The sequence below is a fragment of the Cebus imitator genome, unplaced genomic scaffold (genome assembly GCF_001604975.1).
Source record: "Cebus imitator isolate Cc_AM_T3 unplaced genomic scaffold, Cebus_imitator-1.0 Scaffold349, whole genome shotgun sequence".
Classification (NCBI taxonomy): Eukaryota; Metazoa; Chordata; class Mammalia; order Primates; family Cebidae; genus Cebus; species Cebus imitator.
This window is the reverse complement of record NW_016107664.1, coordinates 777,584-786,204: the sequence shown is the minus strand read 5'-3', so window position 1 is coordinate 786,204 and position 8,621 is coordinate 777,584. Positions and strand designations below refer to the sequence as shown.

Here is an 8,621-nt window from a genome sequence, read left to right as displayed (position 1 = left end):
AAAAAAAAAAAAAAAAAAAAAAAAAAAAAAAAAAAAAAAAAAAAAAAAAAAAAAAAATAAGGAATCTTTGAATGTGAATATTCCAGGACTATCTCTAAGTCATTTGATCAGAACAACTGTCTGACTATTACCTTATTTGGGAAGGTATTGGCATACATTTGAACTAAGCTCAGAATTTTTCAAAATAAGCCCTCATTAAAAAAAAACAAAAAACTATTCTATATTCAAACTAAGATAATATTAATAGAACTTTCCATAAACAATAATAAAGGAAACAAGGTATTTTGTAAAATGTGGTCCCGAACAAATCACGATAAAAAAATAAATGTATACTTAACTCCTCACAACAGAGGCTACTTTCTGTGCCTCAGCTGCAGAAACAAGGGAAAAAATACCCTATTAGCAACCTTGGGCAGGGGTTTGCTAACACAAAATCTCAAGCACTTAAATGTGGATACCTATTTGGGGGAAAGCTAACCAAATTATTCAAAATTTTTAAAATCACTGATACAAAGGTAAAGTGCTTCTGCAATTAGCAGTGCCAATGGAGCCTGCCTCAGCCCAGTGCTCACCTATGTTATGCCCCTGAGCAAACCCTGATGCTCCTGCTCCAGGGGAAACCTTTTCCCTTTAGGGGGGAATCTCTATTTGTCGAGTGCCACTGAGGGCCTATTTTGCCAAACTGCTGCTCCAGGTTTTTTCGTTTGGAAAAATCTGTCACAGTAGGTTATGGCCATTTATTGGATGAACAGAAAAGAAAGATAGGCAGGGCAGGGTGGTTCACATCTGTACTCCCAGCACTTTGGGAGGCTAAGGCAGGCAGATCATGAAGTCAGGAGTTCAAGACCAGCCTGACCAATATGGTGAAACTCCCGCCTCAACTAAAAATACTAAAATTAGCTGAGCATGGTGACACGCACCAGACCGGTAGTCCCAGCTACTCTGGAGGCTGAGACAGGAGAATTGCTTAAACCCAGGAGGCGGAGGTTGCAGTGAGTCAAGATTGTGTCACTACACTCCAGCCTGGGCGACAGAGCAAGACTCTGTCTCAAAAAAAATAATAGTAAAAAAGAAGATATACTTGTGGCAACCAGAAAGTTTTAAAGTCTTTCAAGTCATATAACACGGACCTGCAGAAACGTTGGAGTGTTCTCAGGATGGAAAGCTGGAGCTGAAATATGGATCAAACAGTTGCAGAAAATGTATAGTAACCATGCCTTGAGGTCAAACCTGGTACCAAGATCTGCAACAAAATGCTTCAAGACACATAGTTTGTTGAGCTTGTCCCACATGGTCGCATAATCTGATCATGTATGAATTTCACAAATGATTCGTATTGCTCTGCTAGTTTGATATTGAGGATTTGCTTATGACTCCTCCCAAATCTTCTCTTCATAGTTTAGGAAACGTGTACACAGTGTACACAGTGTTCCAGAGGGCCAAGGTGGGCTGGTCCGGCTTCACCCGGGAGGAACCTGGAGACTGGGTGCTGAGAGCTGAGGAGTGAGGCTGGCTTTCCTAGGCACAAGCTTCCCTTTGATTAAGAACAACTTATAAATGTGTCCACCTCTGATAATGATTCTATTATGTGTTGAAAAATGTGCTTTGGAGTTGGAAGGTGCCTCTGGCAGCCAGGCGGGGCAGGCTGCTGCAGGGTCGCGGGGGAGTCTGCGTCTGAAGCGGCGGCGGAGGCTCGGCGTCCCAGGGCCTGGGGCCGGGAGCCGGGCGGGGAAGGGGGCAGTGTCGTGGCCGCTTCGGGGAACCGGGCTCAGCAGCGTCGCCTGGAGCTCCGTGAGCTGCTTTGGCGCCGCCCCGCTAGCCATGGGGCCAGATGGCTAGGTGGCCGGGGACCAGGAGGGGACGCGGCAGCAGTTGCGTCTCAGCCTCTGGGCTCCTCAGCGGGGCTCTCAAGCCCAGTAGGCTCTAAGCAGTGGATTTCCTGTTTTGATAGACAATTGGATAGACAGAGATTTGGCTCTGTTATCACTGTCCCCTCAACTTTCCCCATTCTCCCAATTTGATAACATCATTATTTTCTGATAAATAACGAATATTTGTCTTTGTTACAACCCCTCCCCCCACTCTCCCCATTCACCCAATTTGATAACATCATTACTTCTGATAAAATAATAACCAGTGTTCTCATCATGATGGTGCTGTAAATGTGATTCATTGCACAGCTTAATAGAGAAATATGACTGCATTTCCTTTTAAAGATTTTTGTTTGGCTTTGCATATTTGCCTTATTGTTTCACTTATCTAATTTACTATCCAGATGTTCATAATGCTTTCCAAATATTTCATCATATTATCTATGGGGTCTCCCTCTTCCTGAGCCCTCCCTCTGGGGGCCTCCAGTCCTCCTATCTCTGGCCTGGTTATTCTCTGGGTCTACAGCACAGTTATCCTGTGATTCTCTTCACTGTTTTCTTGAATAGCATTTTAAAGAGGGTGGAGGGCCAGAGTGCGTAGAAAAGGTGGCAACTTTTCTGAAAGTTAGATTTCTAACATATTGGACTGACATTGTCTATGTGTTCTGCAGTGATGGGAAGGATTTTAATGTCTGACTTAATCATTAAGCTCATGTCAGGCTTGACTTTGGTATAAAATGAACTCTGGCCCAGTATTTCTGACAATAAGTAATATTCAGAATGAGTATTGGTTGTTTTAATTATTAAACTTATTTAGTTACAAGCCCAAAGTCTTTTCTATAATGAGTGAAAGAGTAATTAAAAGCATTTGTTTACACTCCAAATTTGAATGCTTTCTGAAGGCTTGGTAGATCCCTTATCAGTAGTTACTTAGAATTTGCATATAATTAATCAACTTCTGTAATATAGAATGGTATTCTAGAAAATGTAAAATTTTCTTTAAACTGTAATCATGTCTAAAAATGTACATTAAATAGAATTAGCTTATTTCCTGGTTTTCCTCTTGGAAGAAATCAGTCCCTCAAATCAGTCATTCTGTAAATACTTGTTGGATGCTTATTATGGTCAAGACACCAGATTTCCTGAGAGATCTTATCTTTGCCACATTCTTTTCCTCTCTCTGTTTTCTATCCTTTTATTTTTCTTCTTTCTCAGAATGAAGCCCTAAACTTTCTCTACCTCCTGCCTAATCTGCTCTTCACTTCCTGTGTCTCTCAACCCTATGTCTTCTCTTTTCAGCCGTCACTTGATCAACACAGGTGCCTTCTGTGTACTCCCAAGAACTTTGCTACATGTATTGTCCCAATTTTTAACTTCCCTAGGGTGTTGTGCTGAATATTTTATAGGCATTAAAGAAATTATTGAAAGGCTTTAGAACTATAGGCAATGGCATTTCACTTATGTCCTTGTTTCTAAGGCAATTTTTAAAAGTTGCATACCTTTATACCCTTAAAACAATGGCATCTTTCTTGATTTCAAGGTTATCAGTAGTTTCCTTAGTTAACTCTTTGGACAGAAATAAAGGAATCAAGGGAGGGTGAATATGTTCTATGATTCTTGGATTTGGCTTGAAGGTTTTTAAGCATTTCAATAGAAAAGAGTCAGTGCAGAGGAAAGGCCAAAAACAAAACAAATACAATAGGGCCAGGCGCCATGGCTGACTCCTGTAATCTCAACACTTTGAGAGGTTGAGGCAGGTGAATCACTTGAGGTCAGGAGTTTGAGAAAAGCCTGGCAAACATGGTAAAATCCCATCTCTACTAAAAGCACAAAAATTAGCTGGGTGTAGTGGCCCGCGCCTGTAGTCCCAGCTACTTGGGAGGCTGAGGCAGGAGAATTGCTTGAACCCGGGAGGCAGAGGTTGCGATGAGCTGAGATTATGCCATTGCACTCCAGCCTGGGCAACAGACCAAGACTACATCTTAAAAAAATAAATAAATAAACAAACAATAACAACAAAAAACAAATATATTAGTTTTCTATTGCTTCTGTGATCAGTTACCACAAACTTAATGGCTTAAAACAACAACAAAAAATGTATTAACGTAGAGTTCTTTATTGAATTCAAAAGTCTAACATGACTCTTTCTGGGCTAAGATCAGTGTCAGTAGGGTATAGCCTAGAGGCTGCCTGGTTTTCTTGGCGTATGGCCTCCTTCCTTCACCTTCCAAGCCAATAACACCGGGCCAAGCCCTTCCCATGCTGCCATTTCTCTGGTTCTCTAATTCCCTCTTCCACTTTTAAGAATTCTTGTGATTATAGGATAATCCAGGATAACTTCCTGTTTTAAAATCAGCTGATTATCAGCCTTAATTCCATCTCCAGCATTCATTCCCCTTTCCTATGTAATCTAACACAGTCTCAGGTTCCAGAAAGTAGGACGTAGACAGCATTGGGGAGGGCAGCAGATATGATTCTATTGACCACAATGAACAAAGGAGAGGATCCTGACAATCCCAAAGAAAGGAAAAATTATGACATAAAGTAAACCTCATAATTTGGAGATGTAGAAGATAAGAGAGAAGCACTGAAGATAGTATAGCCCATGATGTAGAGAATACTTGACATTTTCATAGAGTTATGAGGCTGAGAAGAACTTGGATTTGTCATGTAATTGTTGATAGAAAGCAAACCACTAGAGTCAGTTTGCACTGGTATAAATACCAACATTTTAGAAAGGAATAAAAATTTTATTTTTCTCCTGAAAGACTCAAACTTAAAATAATGACAGTAGGCAACAGCAAAATCACCCTGAAACAAGAAAGTATATATTTTTAAAGCTCAATACAGTTTACAAAATGATTCTATCCTGCAGTTATACAATTTGATGAAATTTGGATTGTAACTTATTCAATAGTTCATTCTTTATGGCTTCTCATAAGTACTGCATAATGCTATCTTGGATTTTGATTTTTTTTTTTTAGTGATTTTTGATATTATGTCTGGAATCTTCTAATTTGCCCTAAACCTAGATAGAAAATGTTGGGCACACCCTTGTGTGTGTGCACAAATTTAGCAACTGGAATGTTATCTGTGTACCACCATTCACCCAGTTCCACCTCCATGCTCAGCAGAAGTCATCAGGGTGGAGTAGGTTTATGCAGCTCATAATAATAGTTTCATTTTTTCCTTTTGTTCTGGCTATGAGCTACAAACTAATCACTGTCAAAGAATGAGATTAGAATTATCTGTTCCTTTTGAATGTACATAAGCTTTCTCAGTGTTAAACTAAAAATTTAACTACACGTAGGTGTTTAATACACTAGCATTCTTTTATTTGCTAAATTTTATTAAATGAAACTTGAAGTCAAAATCCCAAATGTCTCTGTATTTTTGAAATGGTTATTTAAAAATAACCATTTTATTGTTATTGAAAAATACAATCTATAACTCTGTTCCTTCTGTTGTACTTCTGACTCTTTGTGCTTAAACTTTATCTTTTTTCTTTTTGAGCACAAAAAATAAAGCTAGAAGTCCCAAAGGAAAAAAAACAATGGAAGCAATAAATAAGTGTAATAATGAAATTTTAAAGTTGTAGGAGACTTTTGAAATGGTCTTCATGAGAGAATTTAAAAAAAAAAAAGAAAAATTGTTTTACCATGATCCCTGGGGTTAGGGCAAAAGACCCTGTAGCTTACCTGTTTCAATTTTCTAGTAAAAAGAACTCTGTGATGATGAATGAAACAACCAAAATTGAAGTAGAACCATAATTCTAGTCATTCTCAAAGCCCAGCAGTAAGTAAAAAGGATAATCTAGAGAACATACTCAGCTTACCTATAAGAACTGAAAAAGAACTTGCTTTGGGAGAAGTTCTCAGCCCATGTCATAGGTTTTTGCAAAGAAACAGAACCAGCAGAGAGAGAAAGTGATTGGCTCATGCAATAATTGAGGCTGAGAAGTCCCAAGATTTTCAGGAAATGAGCTGGAGACCCAGGAGAGCCAATGTGTAGTTTATCTGAGTCTAAGGGCCTGAGCACCAGGAAAGCTGATGGTGTACGTTCCAGTCTGAAAACCAGCTGGCTCGATACACCAAAACAGCCAATTTTTCAATTCAAGACTGGAGAAGGAAAAGTTAATGTCCCAGTTCAAAGCAGTAAGACAGGAGTTCCCTCTTACTTGAGGGAGGGTCAGTCTTTTGTTCTATTTAGGCCTTCAACTGTTTGGACAAGGGCTACCCATAGTAGATAGGACAACTTGCTTTATTCAGTCTTCTGATTCAAATGTTATTCTCACTCAGAAGCACCCTCACAGACACACCCAGAATAATATTCAACCAACTATTTGGGCACTTTAACGGCTTAGTCGAGATGACATGTGAAATTAACCATCATAGCTCATGAGTTAGGATGACTGCTCACAAGTAGGTTGCAGACCAGGCTTACAAACTCACTTTGACCTGGTCTGGTTTCCCACCCAAAGCAAGAATCTCTCAAAAACAAAAGCAAGAATCTCTCAACGACATTGCTGCTAGACGGCCATGTAGGCTTTTCTTGGAAATTTCCAATGGGGAAATCAATATTTTGTGAGAAAGCTCAGGGGCAGCTTTACTTATTTTAATTTTTTTTTTTTTTTTTTTTTTAAGACAGGGTTTCACCATATTGGTCAGGCTGGTCTCGAACGCCTGACCTTAGGTGATCCGCCTGCTTCAGCCTCCCAAAGTGTTGGGATTACAGGCATGAGCCACTGCACCCAGCATATTACTTTACTTATTTTAGATAGATCTATGTTGTTTTGAACTGAAGAACATCTCACTGTAATTTCCAGACATTTGTCCTTCTAACCTTTGGAACTACTCAGAATAAGTCTATACTCTATTCCACACACCAACTCTTCAAATAGATGAAGATTCTTGTTATATTCTTCCAAATGCTTTTTTACCAAGTTAAACATCCCCAGCTTATTTTTTTAATCCTCATAGTATATGATTTCTTTGACACATTCTAGTCGGTTTTCATAAAATGTGATATCTTAAACTGAACACATTTTAAATGTGTTTGAACTCTTTTATACTAGAGAAAAATCAACTTTGAGGCTCCACTTACCTTATTTTCATATAAATAGAAGAAGCTTTCTGTTGAAAAAAACCACTGAAACCATTATTTATGACTATATAACTACTAATCAAACTGGACTTAATATTATTTCAAGTTGTCCAATCCAAGCAGTTTACATAAATAATTTCCCAAACTTCTCTAAGATAGATACATACATATATATATTTCACATATATATTATCACAATCATCCTGCAATGCATTGTTTTCCTTGAGTCTCAATGTCAGCGGAGTTCACACTACGTACCTAAAACCTGATTTCGTTAGGCATCGACTTATCCCCCTTGTGACTCAGGTAAAGGTGACACTAAGAAGTAAATCCTGATTGGTCTAAGCCAATTAAGGTGTTTCAGAATAGGAGCAATCCCTCTTGCTAAAAGAATGGTTTAATAGCAGCATATGATACAGCTTTGGCCAATTAGATGTGTAATAAACTCTGTTGAGTTGCTTCTTGAAAAGACTTCTACATTTTTCAAAAGGAAGTGTTAATAAATGGCCTCTTTCCTGCCTCTGGATGTTCTATGTGGATATGTTGACAGGCACTGCTATAGCCGTTTTGCTCTCAGCTGGAAATGTCAGAGGAGCACATTGAAAGAACCTGTGTCCTTGACGTCAGTCAACCCTTCCTCCATATTTCCTGCCCTTCCTCCATACTTCCTGTTATGTAGATATTAAACTCTCTTATTATTTAAGTCAAGTTGAATTAGGGTTTTCTGTTACTTGCAACCAAAGTCATCTTAATTGATAGATTCTGCCCTTGAACATATCAAAAACTGAGTTAACCCTCATCTCACAGTGGTAGAAAATCTAATATCCTCCTGATATTTCTTTGAATTTCCTCAGAATGACTTTCTCCAAATCCAACTTCCTGATACTGAACTCTCGAACACTGCAGGTCCAACTGTAGAACATGACTTCTTTATCTCAATGTATTAAAAAAAAATCCACTCCCATAAGACACACAAAACTTTGTGTGTATTAAATTTTATTGAAGATTCAGACTGAGGGAATAAATTTTATTACTCTGGTAAGATATCTTAAAATGGGCTATTAGATATTCTTGTTTTTTGACATCCTCAGCAATTCATCTACTGGAATTTTTTACTGGTCATCTTCCATAGCCAGCAATCTCCTGATTTCATTCTCCAGGCAAATATCTTCAGGAAGAAGCACTTCATCACAATTCCTACAGCTTAATTTTCTAATTAATTTAGTTTTCCACCGACTTAGGGACTCTGGTTTGCTTTTGCATATCAAAACTCATCACATGATCTCCTAAATCGGGGGCCATCTACTTTGGGTCTTACTTTTCTGGGACACAGAATTATTGTCAGAAACGTTGAAATTTAGACTTGGCGCAGTGACTCATGCCTATAATCCCAGCACTTTGGAAGGCTAAGGCAGGCAGATCAGTTGAGGCCAGGAGTTCAAGACCAGCTTGACCAACATTGTGAAACCTCATGTCTACTAAAAATACAAAAATTAGCTGAGTGTGGTGGCACACGCCTGTAATCCCAGCTACTCGGGAGATTGAGGCACGAGAATTGCTTGAACCTGGGAGGCGGTGGCTGCAGTGAACTGAGATTGCACCACTGTATTCCAGCCTGGATGACAGAGTGGGACTCTGTCTCAAAAA

General features: G+C 38.9%; 1 long non-coding RNA gene and 1 pseudogene across 1 annotated transcript in view; one reads left to right on the top strand and one right to left on the bottom strand.

Annotated features, from left to right (window-relative positions):
- LOC119467905 overlaps nucleotides 1–8,621 on the top strand; it is a 28,314-nt gene that overhangs the window by 12,427 nt on the left and 7,266 nt on the right. The window lies entirely within an intron of this gene.
- On the bottom strand, nucleotides 1,259–1,823 carry LOC119467904 (annotated as a pseudogene).